The sequence below is a fragment of the Eubalaena glacialis genome, chromosome 18 (genome assembly GCF_028564815.1).
Source record: "Eubalaena glacialis isolate mEubGla1 chromosome 18, mEubGla1.1.hap2.+ XY, whole genome shotgun sequence".
Lineage (NCBI taxonomy): Eukaryota > Metazoa > Chordata > Mammalia > Artiodactyla > Balaenidae > Eubalaena > Eubalaena glacialis.
Genome location: NC_083733.1, coordinates 639,869 through 658,360, shown reverse-complemented (window position 1 = coordinate 658,360; position 18,492 = coordinate 639,869). Strand labels below are relative to the sequence as shown.

At 52.9% G+C, this 18,492-nt stretch overlaps 1 protein-coding gene across 8 annotated transcripts in view; it reads right to left on the bottom strand.

Moving 5' to 3' along the window:
• The window catches only part of ANKRD11 (ankyrin repeat domain containing 11), a 163,249-nt gene that overhangs the window by 71,258 nt on the left and 73,499 nt on the right, over nt 1-18,492 (bottom strand). For 5 of the 8 annotated variants that reach the window (XM_061172687.1, XM_061172683.1, XM_061172688.1 and 2 more), the window contains exons 3-5: nt 13,880-15,101; nt 11,428-11,719; nt 8,149-8,434 (exon numbers count right to left, since the gene is read on the bottom strand). The exons of 2 other annotated variants lie outside the window; for them this stretch is intronic. The gene's annotated coding sequence lies outside the window, so the exon portion shown is untranslated. The remainder of the gene's footprint in view (nt 1-8,148; nt 8,435-11,427; nt 11,720-13,879; nt 15,102-18,492) is intronic. One more of the 8 variants, XM_061172686.1, reaches the window with a different exon arrangement.

Genomic DNA, 18,492 nt, shown 5'->3' with positions numbered 1-18,492 from the left:
AGAAAACCATCACTCACGTCATTCGGCTTAGATGAGAAGAGCACTGCAGGAGCTCCGTCCAGATACGGCACGGGAAAACACCTATCCTTTCAAGTTTAAAGCCACATGATTAAAACGTATACATGCATGTATATAATGATTTTATTGGAAAGGTAAGTCTACCATCTTGATCACAGTGATTTAGTCCCAATTCTTGATACTAATTTCAAATCACGACACTTAAGCTTGACCACCATAATGACCTCCATAGAAAATCACAAAAATGTAGAGCTTAAGAAGATATCAAACTAAGTTTATGTGTTATTAGGCCACAGATAAAGCAGGATGAAAATAACAGTAACAGGATTATAAAGCCTGGTTAACTTGCATATTTTCTCAGGCTTTAAGACACTGGTGTATACAAAGATCCTGAATATTAACAGGCCAAGCAAAATGCATCTAAATTTATCCATAAGCCTGAGTTATAAGCCTAAAAATATGCGGAAACAGTCGGAGCTTAGAAGTGGCTACAAGTTCAGAGAGGCTCAACCAACCCACCGCTGAATCACTTTTCTAAGGACTACGCCCCGCTGAGCCTCCATGTGCACAGCACCCCCGGGCTCCCCATCACGCACAGGGCAGGGACCACGCATGCCACAGTCTCTGATCTGTGGCCACCCCACTATGGTTAGGAATCACTTGTGCGACCAGCACAACTTGGAAAAGCAGAACACAGGAGAGGAGATGCAGTCAGGAGACACAGGAAGGCGGAGGAAGCATTCTCAGGCACTGTTTTGGTTTTTTTCCTTTTGTGCATGTTTTTTGGGAAGGGTAGTGGGTGGGGAAGGATTGTGTAAAGTTGAAAGTCCGTTCAGAACCAGATCATCATGAAGGGCGTGCATGGCACCCAGGAGTGTCAAGGCATCCGTGTAGCCACAGCCAAGCCCAGACCCGGGTGGGGTGGCGGTGCTCACTCAACAGCATCACTGAGAACCCTGGTGCTCCCTGACAATGACCAACCCACAGAGAGAGCCTCAACGCGTGGGCTCATCCGTGCCCACCAGTGTCCTTAAAACAGCTGGCCCCAAAACGGGCAAAGGCAGGACATGTCTGGAAAGCCTTTCTGACTGGTTACAGGAAGGTGGGGCAGCTCCCACACCTGCCCCACACTAGCCATGAGGCAGTTCAAGGAGCGCCTGCAGTCGGCGGGGCACATAGGAAGACTACCAGTTTCTAAGTGAAATGAAAAATTTATGGGATTAAAAAAAAAAAACAGATCAAATGTCAACAGTGAACGGGGCTCTCGATATGACTTGAAAACTGAACGTGGGGTTAGGAGGCCGCCAGACCGGACAGGCACAGCCTGGACGCGCTGACCAAGTGCTCCAGACGCTCGGCCTCTGAGCAGGGCAGGCTGCTCCCTCACTGCTGGCCCAGGTGTATGTGCGGCATGCACACTCACGCTTCAGGAAGTGGGACCCAAGGTGGAGGGCAAACGAGGTGTCGTTTGTTCCACTCACATTGTAATTGTTTTCAATAACTGCCCAAGAAGTATTCATCAAAAAACAAAAAATTTAGAAAGAAATGACCTGCTACAGACACTTGCCATTTCACAGTTTCCTCATCGCGCAAAAACATACACCTTCATCTTTATTCACCAAACACTCTATTTTCTGCATCTCCAAACTACTCAATTCAAGTCCAAATATAAATGGGTGTATAAAAAACTCCTTCTTTCTACCAAGAAATTCACTATGAAGAGATGTTATTTCTGGCACCCCAGGTGCAGAACGCCAATGCGGTTTTAGCTCCTCTGCTCCCAGGTTGCTCGAGTGCCACGACCTCCAGGGCCGGGCCACGGGCTACTCCAAGGCCCTCGTGGCCACACCTGCATCCTCGGGGGCCCCAGAGGGAGGCGCTCTGGGTGGTGGAGAGTCAGCATGTGTGCTGGAAGCCAAAGCCGTCTCTGCTGAAAGGCAACGACCCGGTGCACACGGGCTCACTAGCAGGCAATCCAGAGAAGATGACCGCGGCCGTGAACAGGGCACTGAACAGACGCTGCAGGTGCCGCCCAGCGTGCTTTCCAGGGAGGAGCACAGAACCCGGGAAACACGCCCGCCAGTCTCCACGCCAAGTGACCAACACGAGGCCTGGTGTCTAAAGGAGGAGAGAGGCTGTGAGGTTCTGGCCCAAAACGTCCCCCTAGTGACAATGCCCGCAGCTCCCCTGCGCGGGCTCCAGAGGAGAGCTCGGCACAGACGCACCAGGCCCGGCACTGACGGGTCCCAGGGCCCAGCTCCGAACAGAGGGCAAGTCATCAACCTAAAAGGCAGGGACTGCAGGAAGAAACCCGCCAAGAAACTGCCAACACGTCTGGGCGTGCGGCCTGAAGGAGCAGCGTCTCTCGCACTGCACGACCCACAACCCTAAGCCATCAACAAAAAGCCACACGTGACAAGCGTTCTGCCTATAAACCAGGTGAGAGGACTCCATGGGGTGACCCGCTTCCAACTCTAATAGAAAGATGGGACTTAATCCTGCGCCGAGGCCCATAGGGGACAGTCAGCACAGAGCCCCGGCTTCCAAGAGATGGCTGACGCCCGCCCACAGCCCCTCCGCCCCCGGTCCTGTCCGTCTAATCTCCACAGCTCCTCTGCATTGGCAGCTGGTTCCATGTGAAGCAGCCTCAGGATGTACCCAGAGAAGCCTTTCCGGCAAAGGGGAAACCGCACCTGAACCCAGATCCGCTACCCTCAACTGCCGAGCGCCCAAACCGCGGACTCGCTCCTATGTGGCCTGCAGGACTCGGGATTGAAACTGCACACAGTGAAGGGCCCGAAGCACGGCCCCCATGGTCTGGTTGCACATGAGGGTCCGAGGGGCCCTCCGGACAACCTCAGCCCCTGTCCCAACCAGACTGAACCCTGCCCACAGGCTCGTCAGGACACACAGTCCACAGAACCAGACCTTCAGAACTCTCATGGCAAGAAACGAATGGCCTTCAGCTAGTCAAATTCAGCCTGGAGGATATTTGTCAGTATACATGTATGTACGTACACACACACCCCATATTTACTCACTTTATCATCCAGTGTTTAGTGAACATTTTTCAGCCCCACAAATGGATGTGACAGGGTCGGGGGAGAAGACTGGGCTCAGGGCATACTGTCGGCCGGCCTGGGTCATTCACTTGGTGACCACAATGCAGCCACGCAAGCTCTCTGGGCCGTGGCCTCCCAGCGGTGCTCATACCGTGTCTGTTCTCTTCCCCCAGACAAGTCGAGACCTTTCAAGTCCAAGTGCTGTGCAGCAGTACTGTGGAGGACCAGGAAGGCAGCGGTAGGCAGAGGCCCCCTGCTCTGACCCACCTCCTCCGGTCCCTGGAACCCAGCAAGCTGGCCCAAATGCTTCAGACAGTGCCCAGTGCAGGGGAGGCCCAGGCAAAGCTGAAAGCAATCTGTTACTTCAGCCTCTGCACACCAGGGCTCTCAAAGGCTAGAAATCAACAGTTTGTCCCTGCTTTACAGCCTAACGAAGAAATAAAAAGTGCAGTCTTTAAAACATAAGTCCAGGGCTTCCCTGGTGCCACAGTGGTTAAGAATCCGCCTGCCAATGCAGGGGACATAGGTTCGAGCCCTGGTCCGGGAAGATCCCACATGCCGCAGAGCAACTAAGCCCGTGCGCCACAACTACTGAGCTTGCACTCTAGAGCCCGCGAGCCACAACTACTGAAGCCCACGTGCCACAACTACTGAAGCCCGTGCTCCACACAAGAGAAGCCACCGCAATGAGAAGTCCGCGCTCCACAATGAAGAGTAGCCCCTGCTCGCCACAACTAGAGAAAGCCCGCACGCAGCAACAAAGACCCAACGCAGCCAAAAATAAAAAAAATAAAAATAAATTTATTTAAAAAAAAAAAACCACACACAAGGCCATGTATTTATTCAACTATGCCCTGTCGAATAACTGTTTCTTGTCCGGATTTTCAACTTTCATACCACTGTCAGTTATTTTAAAACAGTTAATAAAAGTTACTAAAACACATTCGATGGACACACTAACTCAGGCCTGACTCTGACCCCCGTCCCCCTGCACCACAGTCCAGGCTCCGGGCTCAGGGGTTGGGGGACAGGAAGAGGGGTGAGGCAGGGTCTGTCTTTTTTTAAACAACCATAATGTGAGCAGCATGTTTTTCTTGCAAAAATTTAGATAATACTGATACACTAAAAGAAAAACTAAAAGAAAGTTTAAAAGAAACTAAAGACAAAAGAAAACTAAAGACAAGCCCCCACCATTGGGTCTCCAGCCAAACACTGAATCAATACTCCCCCGCCTCCGTTTAAGATTACAAGTGTTACCCATGAGCAAACTTTCCCTAACTTAACATAGAAACCCACGATTGATTCCCCAAACCTGCTGTGCTCGGTCCCACAATCATTTATAAAACCGCAGGACCTGTAAGCAGAGCCTGTCTCCCCTACTGCTCTGTTCAGGAGCAAAAAAGCGGGAAGTCACAGACGGCACTCACCTCCTGCCTTGCAGGGCAGAGGGCGCAACAGTCACTCCAGAACGACCACCTCAGGAAACGCTCCCTCCCAGGGAAGCGGGCACGTGGGCCGCACAAGCCCAGCCCTCCCTCCTGGGACCACCCCCGTTCTGGTTCTCTTCTCTTTGGGCAGCTGCTAAATGAGACGGGCCAGCAGCCTCTGCCCCCTGGAAATGCATACCTATGACCTAAGGCAAAAAAGACGCCATGGTGCTCAGGTCCGAGACAGGCTGAGGACCAAGGTCTCCGGGAATGGGAGCGGGGAGCAGCCACAGAGGAAAGGATTAGTCTGCGGACGAAAGGTTCAACAGAACAGAAATCTGCCAGCAGTGAGCCCTCCCCTTACTGCTTCCTGAGGGACCACGGACGTCACCACCTCTGCTGGAACAGCGGGGACGAGACGGCGCTGCATCGGCCCTTTCTGAGAGCCGCTTTCTGCCTGATTCCAAACCTTCACGTCCCGCTCTGTGGACACCTGCTGATGACTGTGTGTCTGCAGTGACAGAGTCGCCACGGAACGCGGTGCACCAGAAGCAGCGCAGCACAGCCCAGGTGCAGCGGGTGGACAGCCCCATGGACGAGGGTCAAGGACCCGACACGAAGTGGGCACGTGCGTGGACCGCACCGACCCTGGAGAGCTGCCTCCACCCTCCTCCTGGCCGCCCTCCCCGCTCGGCGGCCACGGGGAAAGGGGGCCGTGGTCAGACCCGCCAGCGCCCTGCAGGATCTCCGCTCCCGTGGAGGGAGGTGCTCCACCGGAAAGAATCTAAAGCACCCTCCTCTGTCCTGAGTCCTGAACTCCCCCCTCCGGAAAGAGAGTATTCTCTAAGCTGAGGCCTGTCCCACACCCTCAGACCCTGGGACGGGGGAGCTTACAGAGGGACCGGCCCCACGGCTGGACCCGTTTGCAAATCTAGCTCTGAGCCAAACACAAAGCCTGCCGGCAAGGGTCAGGGAGTCACCAGGCACAGCCTTGCAGGCTGCAGGGCTGCCAGTGCACGCAGGACAGAAGGCCAAGCACACCTCAGGAAGCAGGCGAGTCCTGCCTGCAACATCTTCCCCTCATGTGCAGGAGGCCACCTGCTCTGAAGTTGTTCTGAGCCAGTGAGGCTAAGGTGTGAGGCTCGACTCTGTATCGAAATCAAGCTGAGATCCAGAACACAACACCTATCTACACACACACACACACACACACACACACACACACACGTCAATTACGTCTCAATCACACTGGGGGGGGAAATAAAACATAAAAATTTTAAAAATTAGAAAGGGACAGGGAACGATATTTTTCCTTCCTTTTACCTCAATCAGGTGGCCTTCTGATCTTACAACATTTTACAGTAACCCACATTTAATATCAAGAGAATTCAATCCTAACGACAGCCCCGTGGTGGTCAGAAGCAGGGAAGGTCAGTGAGGAGTTTGTTGGCATACACGCGAGTGCCTGTGTGTGAGCACACATGTGAGCACATATACATGAGTGCACAGCAAGAGGTAGCTTTTCACGGCAGAGTCTGTAAGAGAGAAGAGAGCTTCCAGGCCGTAAAAAGGAAACTCGGGACTTGTCTGCCCATCAGTCTTCACAAAACGAGCAAAGAGTCCCGTGTTCACGTCCTCCAGCACCAGGGAAGCGTGTGACGTGGGAATTACCGTGGCCAGAGCCGTCCACATGGCGAGGACCCCCCTTCCCAGGAAGTCGGGCTGGTTTCCAGCAAGAGATGAACGAAGTAAGGGAAGGGGACAGCACCCAAAGCCACCCCCAATTCTGCCTGCAGAAATGCAGTTAACTCCCAGCTATTAAGCAACAAACAAAACAGATGTTTTATGCTATCTATAAACTTTTATCTCTTCATTATTTTTTAATCAGACCACTGAGTTGAGAAAACACCAACTAAATGCTTTGTAGGCAGCCCTGAAGCTAACACCGTATAAACAAAACCTTTCTATCATCCTTCTGCTGTAGCTTTTTTGAAAACAGGTTCCGAGAGAAGCGTCTAAGAAATTCCAATTCTCCATGGCCGAGACCCAGAACGCCTGAGTAGATGGCACCATTACAGACACAAGGACCAAGAACTTTCCCAGCGACCACGGCAGCTACGGCAACGCAGGTGGCACTCGCACTGCAAGGTCTCAGCCTTCGGAGCCCAACAGAGCCATCCCCGCCGGCCGGGAGATGGAGAAGTCCCCACCCACGGCAGGGAAGCTCGGAAGGGCCCGTGTGTCCTGGGCTGGCCGAGGGCCGCCCTCCGTGGCGAGAAAGGAGGCGGAGCGACCAGTCCCGACAAGAAAACAAAACCAAAGGACCGGGTCTTCACTCCTCAGCAATTACATTCGCTTTAGGTACAGCCTACCAACCACAGCCTGGAAAGAAGACCACCCCCTGCGGTGGTGGCGCTGCCCATCCGTTTCACAGGAAGCCCTCCTCCAGGCCATCACGCACGGGGACACCGGTCCACTTAACAGGCAGCTGTCGTATCCCCCGAGCTACCACCTGGGCCCCAAACCTGCATCGACAAACCATGGAGGGTAAATTTTAATACTTAACCAATCCTTGGGAGATTGGGATTGACATAGAGACACTCATATGTATAAAATAGATAAGTTATAAAAAAAAATTATAAAAAATACTTAACCAATCTTATTTAAGGAGAGAAGTCACTCTAAGCTCTCAATCGACTTTAAAAACTTAAGGAACACAGTCGTATTTGTCAGCAAAAGCAGCAAAGAGGCTGCCGGGGTCTCTCCTATTTCTCGGATTATAGTTGTTGAAGTAAAGCCCTTACTGATTGGAAAACATAATGTGGGACTTTATTTTTTTTTTATAAATTTATTTATTTAGTTTTGGCTGCGTTGGGTCTTTGTTGCGGTGCGCGGGCTTCTCATTGTGGTGGCTTCTCTTGTTGTGGAGCACGGGCTCTAGGAGCGCAGGCTTCAGTAGTTGTGGCGCGCGGGCTCAGTAGTTGTAGCTCACGGGCTCTAGAGCGCAGGCTCAGTAGTTGTGGCGCACGGGCGTAGTTGCTCCGCGGCATGTGGGATCTTCCCGGACCAGGGCTCGAACCCGTGTCCCCTGCATTGGCAGGCGGATTCTTAACCACTGCGCCACCAGGGAAGCCCTAGAAAGTCACATTTCTTACAACCTGATTCAACTGCAGGTGATCTACGACGTTGTGTTAGCGTCTGCTGTGCAGCAAAGCAGCGCGTCGCCTTGTGAACAGTGTGACGAGCAGGACAGTCCACGCAGCCTGTCCGCCTGGTCACAGCCGCACAGCCGGTTCCCCAGATGCAGCGTGCCAGGCAGCCTCCCCACCCCCCACCCCAGGAAGGCCTGGCCAAGAGGCCACAGCCACACACAGCCGCTCTGGACGCTCGCAGCCCGGCCTCTCTTCTGGGTTGTGACAGCACAGCACAGCTCCCGGGCAGGGCGAGGCTCTCTGAGACCATGGCCTAGTCTAGATGGCCCCCCGAGAAGGAGGGCTGCAATTCGGGGAGGGGGGCTCAGAGCTGCTGACACTGTAATCCCAAAAGGTACCTGCCAGGGAACGGTATTTCTGAAAGAACTTCAGGACACAAATAATAGTGATAAAACTGCAAGTCGTGACCTGAAACAGTTTACCTCTTACCTCTGGTGGGTGGAGAAAGCAGATCCTTTCCCAAGTGACAAAACGTTCATTTAAGAAAATAATAGTCTTGACAGCATAGATGACATCAAGCAAAACAAACGCTTCAGACGTTCTCACAGGATGCCATGAACACTTCGTAAAATGGAAGCCTGGAGACGCTTCCACCCCGACGGGACTGCAGGCATTCCTCACCCAGGCGGGCGCGGGGCCAGCCAGCACCCCGACTGGACACGATGAGCAGGCACTTCTCCTCTGTGGTCATCTGCCTCCCAAACCACAACCCCGTCTAAGGAGAAAACATCAGAGAAACCCACATGGAGGACATTCTCTAAGAAACACCGCACTGGTGGTCCTTGAAAGTGCCCAGGTCACAGAAGACCAGAAGAGACTGAGGTGACAGGACCACCGAACGCGATGGCGTGTGCCGGGCAGGGCCCTGGGACAGAGGGGGCGTCTGGCAAGGAGTGAGGCTGAATAGTCTGAGTGCGCCTTAATACAGCGCACCAGGGCCAGTTCCGGGAGGACGGACCGCCAGCGCCGACCCGACGACGCAAACAGGCCCGTCGACGGCCCTGTGTGCAGGGCCGCCGAGGAGCCCGGAGCCCGCGCCTCTGAACCATCAAACTCCTGGAGCAGAAAACTGCCCAGGGCTGCTTTCTTCTGAATACCACGTCAGAGAAGAGGAACACCGGAAACAGATGCTAAGCAATTCCATTGCAGAAGAAAGGAAACCGCCTTGAGTGAGCCCATGTCGAATCCCCGCCGGGGACCCTCCCCATCGCCCTCACCCAGGTGACCCAGGCACCTTCCTGTCCACGGAGTCCTTCCCTTGTCCCCAACTCACAAAGTTTAAAGCCAAGGAACCCACAAAATGCTCCCATACCAACTGTGAAGACCCGAGAGGCAGTGGTGCCCAAGCCCCAGTCAGGCAGAGGCACCCGAGGCCGGACCCCCACCCCGCTCCACACCCCCGTCCAGCCCTTCCGGTGCCCGCTCCGCTCCAACCGGCATCATGGGGAAGGAGTGAAAGTGTACCTTAATCCACACAGCTCTGCAAAAACTAACATCTGTTCTTGGTGACGCATAACTGTGCCAAATGAATGAGAAAAGGGACGTCCCCAAAGGTCCGAAGCAGCCCCAGCAGAGCCGTGGGGACTGGAGGCCCAGTGCGCTCTGCTCTGCGGCCACCCGCGCCACCCGGCACGGCAGCCCAGGGGAGGTCCCGACAAACCTGCAGTCTCCAGGCCTCGGGGCGGAGCTCTCAGGCCTCTGGTCCTAGCTGCCTGCGAGTGCTGCGTTCACTAGTTTTGCTGTGTTCTGGCTCACCTGGTCTCACCCTTCACACTCCCCAAAACTGAAGGAAGTCAGCTTTACAGGAGCTTTACAGGAGGCAGAGAGGTGCTTGATAAAGAGTACAAACCCATTTCAAGTTGAAGCAAACAGCAACCAGTACCTGGGGGTTCCAAGCTGCTTAAGCCTCACCACTAATGTCTAGAAATTAAACCACACTTCTTGGATTCTTCTGCGGAGGCTTCAGTCTAAAGCACATCGTTATTGGTTCTTCAGACCATTTAAAAACCCAAAAATTGCTAGTAAAAAAAGGAACACGAAGTCCATGTGAGCTATGCTTACTACGAGGTTTAAATACATAATAATGTACAGATTAGAACATAAGGCACCTTACTTCCCAGAACAGGAACGTGACCCAGACAACCACCCATCATCCATTCAAAGAACCTACTGCTTACAGTGAAGAAATCACGTTTATGGATGTTCTTTCAATTTTTTATCTTATAAAAAGCAAACCTGCCCGCTGAAGACTACTACATTACGCTAGGGTGCTTCTGGTGGTTGGTGGTCTGCTCTGTGTATCCTCCCTCCTCCTGCCCACCCCTCTCCCAGTGCGCACACACCCGCACCCATGGGGGACCCCGGCCTCCACTGCCTGCTGGGCATCCCAGTCACCCTCCTCCCGGCACCTCAAGTCCCTCGTGCCCAAACACAGCGCCTCCCATCAGCCCCTTCTCTCTGTGTCCCCCGTCTCTGCAGCGACACTGCCATCCCTCCAGGTACCGAGTTGAGAGTCTGGTTCCCCATTTCCCAAGCCCCAGAGCAGCCTCGGAGATGGGTCTGCGCCCGCTCGCTGGGCTTCCTCCCCGCCCCCCTTCCAAGACACCCCTTGGTCTGGCGGCCCAACCTCACCTGCGCCCCAACCTTTAGACACACGGGACTCGCAGCTCCAGACTCACTGATTCCTTCACCCGAAAGCCCTTTTTTAAACACCACGGCCATTCATTCTAATTACACTTATTACTCACAGCCCACCCAAAGCTACCTCCTCAGTAGAGCCGTGGGCAAGCTCGATCCACAAGAGAAACAGTCTCCCCGTTCCCACACACCTCCTTCTCACAGGTGCTTCTAGGGGGTCTCTCTGTGCGTCTGACATCTTTCTGCGAGACTCAAATGCCTTGAGAGTCACTCGTGCTCACAGGTGACGTCACAGCCTCATGGAAGAGCACCCGCTGGAGCTGCCGGAGTCCCACGCACACACGAGACTCCACCTTCCTTCTGCAGGCAAAGTGAGAACGCCCACCCCAGGGGGCCTGTACGCATTAAAAGGGGGAGCGGCTGGCCCAGGGCTGATGGGCAGGAAGCAGCCCAGCTAGGCCATTACTCTTCATGCTGGAAATCCAGCTGAGTGTTGCATGGCATCTTGCACACACAGATGCTAAATATTTACTAAATAAAAGGAAATACATCAGACAGTGAGAACTACCATTCTGATCTGCATGAGTTTGAAGTTTATGCCAAAAAAGAATCACCAAGAAAGTTATGGCACAGACTGATTTAATTCTGAGGGCCCAAAATAAGGGAAGCTCCAACCACAGTGTGTCAAAAGTGGCAGTGGGTCCTGACACACAGCTGTGGTCACACAGATCCAGCAAAGCCACAGCCCACAGAGCAGGAGCCAGTCCAGAGCAGAAAGCACTGGGCAGGGCCCGCGCGGAGTGAGGCGCTCCTGGTCCAGCTGTCCCCAGCGCAGGCACGCTCTCAGACTACGGTCCAACCGGCTTCCGCATCCCTGGACACAAAGGGCCTCGACTCCGCCAAGCTTGCCGTACTCCTCTCACTAATCAGGAGACCCCTCCCGATACAAAAATATCTCTGACAGACAGTTAAGAGTATTTTCTCCTCCTCATCTCAATAAAACCTGAAAAAGATCACTTTCATATACAGGAGTCATGTTTTATGATAAAGAACTTCATTAAAGATGCTTACCGGGTTGTACATCAGAGTTTCATAGTAAACGGCCTGCGGAGTTACATCCAGGAGGTTACTGAGTTATTGGGAAAAGGCCCAGCGTCCTCATTTCCAATTAAAGCAGATCGGCCCCAGCATTATTAGAACGTCAGTCTCAAGGTCCCTTCACAGTCAATTCAGAGACAGCAATTTTTTAGAAGACTAATAAAAGTTGAGTATACAGAACTCCATAACTTTAAAAAGTTCTCCAAACCAGCAAATGTGTAACGATATATTTCGAGTCATTGCAATCCATATCATCTTAAAAGGTCTGCAAAATTTGGAAAAACAAAGACAGATTTTTAGATCAAGTGACCAGGCTGAACTACAGAAGACAAAACCAAAGTGACCCAAGAGGAAGCTACATGGTTCAAATGATCGACGAGAATCAGGGTCTAAAACTATGAGATGTACCGTCAGTTTGGAGGCAGCGTCTCAGCCAGAAGAATTACGCAAGGAAACTGGATGAGGCCCAGGGAAGGGCTGTGTGCTGCCAGAGGAGTGGGCTGGACCTCACCCAGCAACCTGTCCTGGGGGCAGAGTCCACACCCCCAAGAGCGGCTGGCACACAGGAAGCCCGGCCGCACAGCACTGCCTTCTGCTGCCGGTCTGCACCCGAAGAGGAAATCAAAGGAAGGGGAACCAGCTTAGGGCACCGACACACAGCTGAGGATGTGTGCTGAGTCTGTGAGCATGCGCCAGAAGACATGCACAGACCTACTTTAAAGGGGGGGCCGATGTTCACATTTCTGTGAGAACTACAGGAGGGGTGCTTACTACCAAGGGTCCACCAAACCAGGAGCCCTCTGAAAATGCACACGAACTCGTGAGCTTACACACTAGGGAGAGGTCATGGACACCATCGGATTCTCCTAAGGCTGTGGAATTTTGAGAGACCGATAAGCATGTAGGCTGACTTGATTTGTTCAACTACGATTTCTCATACAGGTTGAAGAGCTTAGTACAGCTGTTTACAAAATGTGGTCCAAGGACCCTTAGGAATTCCTGCAGCCCTTCTGAAACTTTTTTCATAGCAGCACTGCCTTTTTAGCTGGGGTGATATCTGCACTCATGATGCAAAGGTGATGGTCCAACTTGCTTAAGAACCTCCATGATGAATCATTAATTAATGAATTATTAATTTCATTAAATACCAAGCCTTTCCGTACTTGTCTTTTTCATATTCTATGTAACAAAATGTGAAATGTACATGAAGCATTTCTGCTGTGTACCAAATAACAGCTGTCTCCAGCAAAAGCATTTTTATATGGAAGAATGACTGATATACAAACTCTACAAACGAGGGTATTTGGCAGACTGTTTCTAGAAAATGAACAAAATGAGACTGCCACTTCAAGGAAAACACCTGACCTAATTTATTGATTTTTGGCCACGACGTGCAGCATGTGGAATCTTAGTTCCCCAACCAGGGATCGAACCCAGGCCCTCAGCACTGGAAGCTCAGAGTCCTAATCACTGGACCGCCAGGGAAGTCCCAGCACCTGACCTGTTTTATTGCCAATGCTAAAATTCAAGCATTCGGTCAAATATTAGAATTTTGGAAAACGCCATGAGCAGATAGCTTTTGACGGCTTAAAGGCTCTTCTGATGAGACTGGTGGTAACAGAAACAAAAGTAGCAAAACAAAATACATCAGCATCTGGAAGACGGAAATAACTGAGCAAACCACAGTTGACCAACTGCCAATGCACAATGCTGCAAAATCCAACACAGGTAAAAGGTCCAGTTACAGGGCAAGAAAGACCAGTGGGTCGAATACAGCTGAGAAGAAACACCTGTGACCCAATGGAGGACGCACGCTGCCAATGACCATCACCACATGACCATTTGTTGGGTTTCAGTGTCATATCAAATAAAACCTCCAAAATTATATCAGAAAGCTATTGAAGGGAATTCCCTGGCCGTCCAGTGGTTAGGACCCAGTGTTTTCACTGCCGGCGCCTGGGTTCAACCCCTGGTCAGGGAACTAAGGTCCCGCAAGCTGCGCGGTGAGGCCAAAAAAAAACAAAAAAACAAACAAACAAAAAAAGCTATTCAAATAATCTTCCCTATTCCAACTACATTTTTTGGGGGGGGGGGTATACTTTAACCAAAGCAACATATGACAGTTTTTCATTTTGGAAAGTACAGTGATTTAGAGTAACATGCAATGGGTTTATTACTCCTACTTTTAAATGAAATTAGAAAATAAGCATTTCATTCACAGACGCCCCTATACAGACAGAAGTTTTCTGGGCCCCTCCGTGTTTACAACATGAGGAGCTCCTGAGATGACAGGGCCCAGGAACACGGGCGTGCAGGAGAGACAGCTACTCCAGGCCCCCACTCCATCACAGACCCCGCCAAGACCTCACCCACGACAAGACCCTTTAATCCGTGTGCCCCACTCCCTGGATCCCACCATGATCACCATCAACTAGATGAGAAGAGAGAAAAGATGAACATATACAAAATCTGAGCGTTTCTCTCAAAGAAGCACTGGCTTTCTGTCTGTCTCCCTGGTGGCAGCCGATGCCCAGGGCCGCGTGGTTCCACATCAGGAGCACAGAGGAGACTGGAGCAGGGTGGCGGGCCTGGCCCGCTTGGTGGGCCTGTCTGTCCATTCAGCTCCACTTGAGACTTGTGGAGGCCAGCAGAGAGTGCCCGCCGGCTGCGGGACACGGACATCGACACGAGGGGCCCACGCGCCCCGGGTTGGGGCACGACTGGGACTTTGTCCTTGTTGCTCGGCAAGAGTAAGATGCACTATTCCAGATTTTACAGCAATCTTTTGTAGACCCTGACCCAGTACTATCCTCTGAATGTCAAGATGAAAAGGATCCAAAATCATGTCATTTACAGATGGGGAAACGAAGGCCTAGCGGTGAGGCTGCAGCACAGGGGTGAACGGACCGGGTCCAGGTCCAAGCAGCCCCCAAGCTGGCGACCAGAACCTCCGGGCGGGGCTCTGCTTCAGAACGCGGCTCAGGGCCCTGAGTGTCAATCCTACTGCTGAGTCCAGGGGCAGAGCTCACTCTCAAAAATGCAGTGTGTGGGTTGCGTTTGGAGAATTTGGCGGCATTCTGAAATAGCTACAGACCCCATGACACTCTACGTGTTCTAAGCCCAGGCTAAGAATTACTGGTCTTGTCTCTGAAAGGAAAATTAAGTGGTGTGGGCAAAGGCACATTGGCTGGACAGGCACACAGACTTCCCAAGGAGCCCAGCGAGGGCCTTGCACCGCCTCTGGACTGGGGTGCGCACCCTCGGACCCCAGGAGACCACAGCCCGAGGCCATCCTTCTCCCTGTCGCCCATCACCAACTCCGCAGTGTGTCACCGCTGTGGGGATGGTTTCCACGCGAAGTGTTTCAGGTGTTCCCTGAACAGAAGGCTGCATCGTCCTGGAGCAACGTCCTGCACAGTCCAGGGCTCTCGGAACTGGGGGACAACACGGCACAAGCATCCGGGCGGCAACACCCCCTCTTCCAGGCAATTCACAGAGAGGTCAGAGGTCAGCAGCTGGCTTTGTTTACTGTCTACTTCCCATCAGAGAAGACCAGAGAGACAATTAAAAGTGATCCAAGATGCCCTTCAGTAGGTGAATGGATAAATAAACTGTGGGACATCCAGACGATGGACTATTATTCAGCACTAAAAAAAAAAAGAGAAATGAGCTATCAAGCCATGAAAAGACACGGAGGCACCTTAAATGCACATTCCTACGTGAAAGGAGCCCATCTGAAAAGGCGGTACGAGCCCAACCACATGATATTCTGGAAAAAGCAAAACTGTGGAGACAGTGAAGAGATGGAAGGGTAAACACAGGTGGAGGGAGAGGCTTTCAGGGCAGTGAGATGAGCCTGTGTGAGGCTGTGATGCTGGAGACGCATCATCACACACTCGTCCAAACCCACAGGACCGACAGCACCGAGAGGGAAGCAGAATGCAGACGCGGACTCTGGGTGACACCGTGTCTGTGCAGGTTCACTGCTTTCAACAGATCAACCACTCCGCCGGGTTGGGTGGGTGGGGGTGGAGTGTATATGGGAAATCTCTGTACCCTGCTGCTTGATTCTGCTGTGAGCCTAAACCTGCTCTAAAAAATAAAGTCTGCTTAATAAAAAAGGTGACCGAACTGCCACAAGCTCACCATGCTGGGCCGGGAGGCCCCCAGGAACAGAGCACCTGGTTTACGAAACAAAGGCAGCCACACCAGGCTAGGCCGCCAACCCCCAGCCCAGTCTCCCACCTCCTGAAGCCCCTCCCACCTCACCTGCTCCCCACCCAGCCCCCAGGCTCCGCTCAACGGGACCCCCTGCTGTGTGAGGGCGGACAGTGTGCAAGGGGACAAGGCCCCTTCTCCAGAAAACGTGAAAATCGTAATTTCATCAGGCACATTATATACACTGCTCTCTAGACTATGTAGTCACTAAAAGTCACATTTTGAAGTTTCACATCATCGGAAGTTAATGCTAGGTTTTAAAGTGCAGAACACGAAAGTTTATACACAGTCTGATCCCTGTTTTGTGAAAAGTATGTAACATAGTCACAATTTTTAATTTGTATGTTTATCTTTGAGGGATAGGATTACACGTGATTTTTATTTTATTCTTTATATTTAACTTTATTTACCGGTAAGTGTTATTACCTAAATTGTGTCCCCCCCAAAAAAGGTTATTTTGGGATCATAACCCCCGAGTACCTCAGAATGCGGCCTTATTTTGAAACAGGGTCTTTGCGGATGTTGTCAAGATGAGATCATCAGGGTGGGTCCTCACCCAGTACGACTGGTGCCCTTATAAAAAGGGGAAATTTGGACACAGACACAGACACGCACACGTGAAGACGGAAGCAGAGATGGGGGTGACGCTTCCGCGAGCCACAGAACATCAGAAGCGCCAGCAAATGCAGCAGCTGGGAGAGGCCTGGGGCAGATTCTCCCTCGGCCCGGCAGGGACCAGCCCGGCCGGCACCTCGGTCTCGGACTTCTGGCCTCTGGGGCTGTGGGGGAGTCTGTCTCTGTGGTCTGAGGCCCCCGCTCTGTGGGTTTGTCACGGCCGCCCCAGCAAACTGATACACTGAGTTTTGGTCAATGTGCACGAACTACTTCAATCATGGGGAGCCCTAACTTTTCTCTAAGACACCGAATAGCGTAACTCTTAGAATAAAGAAAAGATTTCTGGGCTTCCCTGGTGGCGCAGTGGTTGAGAATCTGCCTGCCTATGCAGGGGACACGGGTTCGAGCCCTGGTCTGGGAAGATCCCACATGCCGCGGAGCAACTGGGCCCGTGAGCCACAATTACTGAGCCTGCGCGTCTGGAGCCTGTGCTCCGCAACAAGAGAGGCCGCGACAGTGAGAGGCCCGCGCACCGCGATGAAGAGTGGCCCCCGCTCGTCACAACTAGAGAAAGCCCTCGCACAGAAACGAAGACCCAACACAGCCAAAGATAAACATAAATTAATTAATTAATTTAAAAAAAAAAGATTTCTACACTTCACTGCACTAAGAAACTACCCTTTCAACAAAAGAAAGCAACGTCGTGTACAATTATGTTCAGCGACCTACACTTTACTTTAGTCCGCTCTTTGTAGAAAAGGTAGGGGTTCTCTTGTTGACAGCAGTTTCCCTGCAACCTCAGCGAGCGCAACTCAGCCCAGCAGGTGTGTGCAGGGGAGTGTGCCAGCTGTGCGGGGACAAGACAGAGCTCATTCCTGGGGCAGTTCTGCTCCCGCGAACCCCAAATCCTCCGTCTGCCCCAGACTCCACCCACCCCCAACCTCCCATCAGTAGCCAAAAACGTATTTTTTGTTTTAAACGTGTAACACCTGGGAACAGCCTGAGTAAACTCCAAAGGCCCCAGGCCCCAGCACGTGAGAAAGGAGCCTCGAGAGCTGAGATGAGGCCAAGGGCGGCCCAGACGGCGCCCCTGGAGAGGGATGGGAGCGGCGTCAGGGAGGGGGGAGGCCCACAGAGCGTCCCGCTCGCTCCCCACTAAACCCCCAGCAACTCTCAGCTGAGCCTCTGTGACTGGGCACCGGCCCAGAAGGCCCCTGACGGCCACGAACGGGCACCTGAAGGGGGACCTGCCCCTCAAGCCACGCGGATCCCTGCGCGGCACATACTCACGGCCCGTCACCCTCCCAGGTCAAGCACCTCGAGGAAACCCCACGCTGAGAGGCGGAGCCCTCACTCCTTCCGCGTCAGACCGCAGCTCAGCCCACCACCTGGCCGGTCTCGGAGCCTGTCCGTCCTGCCATATCTAAGGGCGCGTGGCCTCCGGGACCGAGCACGCGCTCCGCCAGGCTGACCCCGTGCCCACGGGTGTGGTCCCTCCCCGCAGCCTCCCACGCAAGCGTTAATGGTCACAAAACACTACGCTGTCCTCCTAGTGCCCTGCAGAAACCGCAGCCTCAGCTCGAAGGGTCTGGGTGACAGGGAAGCGAACGGCAGCAGCCCTGAGCCGCTGAGCCGCTGAGCCGCTGAGCCGCTGAGCCTCAGTCCGGGGTGGTCACCACACCCTTCCCTGGGGGGCGCTTCCAGAGCACGAAAGCCAAGCCAGCGCCCCTCTCCCAACCTCACGGGGCTGTCCTAGGACCCAAGACTCTGCGCAGCCCTGTGGAGATCCACCCTCAAAGCGCAGCCCGCCAAGAGCCACCCTGTGCTCGCACCGCCAACGCCTGCCCGCAGGCCCACTGGGAGGGGGAACCCAAGTCGTGAGCCCCCGAGTGGAAACCACACACCATAAACACAGTTTGTTGTTTTAAATAAAACCAAAATCGAACTTCCAAACAGAAACATCTCACAGTCTCTCCTCTCCACACGCCAGCCCAGGGTCACGGTTAAGACCACAGCCCGAGGCCACTGTCACAGGCTCTCGGGCACGACCACCTACCGGTTGGTCTGGTGAGGCTGCTGGGAAAAACGCCCTCTTTTAGTACTTCTCTATGGCTATTTCTAAATGAGTTTAAGAGAAGTTCTTCCCGCCAGAATCTGTGCTCTCAAATAACTTTCACTAGCTTATGACAGGCGCCCTACTTAAGT